Source organism: Myotis davidii, unplaced genomic scaffold (assembly GCF_000327345.1).
Source record: "Myotis davidii unplaced genomic scaffold, ASM32734v1 scaffold265, whole genome shotgun sequence".
Taxonomy (NCBI): Eukaryota; Metazoa; Chordata; class Mammalia; order Chiroptera; family Vespertilionidae; genus Myotis; species Myotis davidii.
Genome location: NW_006296627.1, coordinates 1113038 through 1113973, shown reverse-complemented (window position 1 = coordinate 1113973; position 936 = coordinate 1113038).

Sequence of the window (936 nt, the reverse complement as noted above, 5' to 3'; positions counted from 1 at the left end):
GGCCTGCTCCCCGCTGGCAAGTGGACATCCCCCGAGGGCTCCCGGGGTGCCAGAGGGATGTCTGACTGCCAGCTTAGACCCAATCCCCTGGGGAGCAGGCCCAAGCCAGCAGGTCGTTATCTCCCGAAGGTTCCCAGACTGCGAGGGAGCACAGGCTGGGCTGAGGAACCTCCCCGCACCCCCAGTGCATAAATTTTTGTGCACCGGGTCTCTAGTCCTATATAATAAAAGGGTAATATGCAAACAGACTGAACGGCAAAACAACTGAACAACCAATCAAAGCATAATATGCTAATGATATGCTAAGGTGCTCAACCACATGCTATGATGTGCACTGACCACCAGGGGGCAAATGCTCCGACCAGTAGGTTAGCTTGCTGCTGGGGTCCAGCCCATCAAGACTGAGCAAGATGGGCCAGACACACCCTGAAGCCCTCCCTTGGTCCCTCCCTGACCCAATCGTGTATTGGTGGGGTCCCTCAGTCTGGCCTGCTCCCCCTCTCAATCTAGGATACCTTGGGGGATGTTGGAGAGCCAGTTTCAGCTTGATCCCACTCCCCTTGGGAGGGTGCCAGATGCAGGGCTCATGGCTGGGAAGTGCTGCTGCAGCAGTGTGAGCCTCTCCGGATTCGGACTGATTAGGTGTGAACCCACGGCAGGCACAGTGGGACCAGGATGAGCGGAATGGCAAGTAGGAGCTGCAGGCGGTGTTGGACTGCGGGTTTCAGCCCGATCCTGCAGGCCACCCAGAGGGACCCCACCTGTGCACGAAATCATGCACCAGGCCTCTAGTAATGATATATTTCCCCCAACGACAGATACAACTAAAAGAAAAGGTAGCTTTTGGATTTTGATGACACCAATTAATTCCATATGGTTAGCTTGTTTAATTTTAATATTTCTTCTTCTGCCTCGATAAAGGAACTACATATCCTC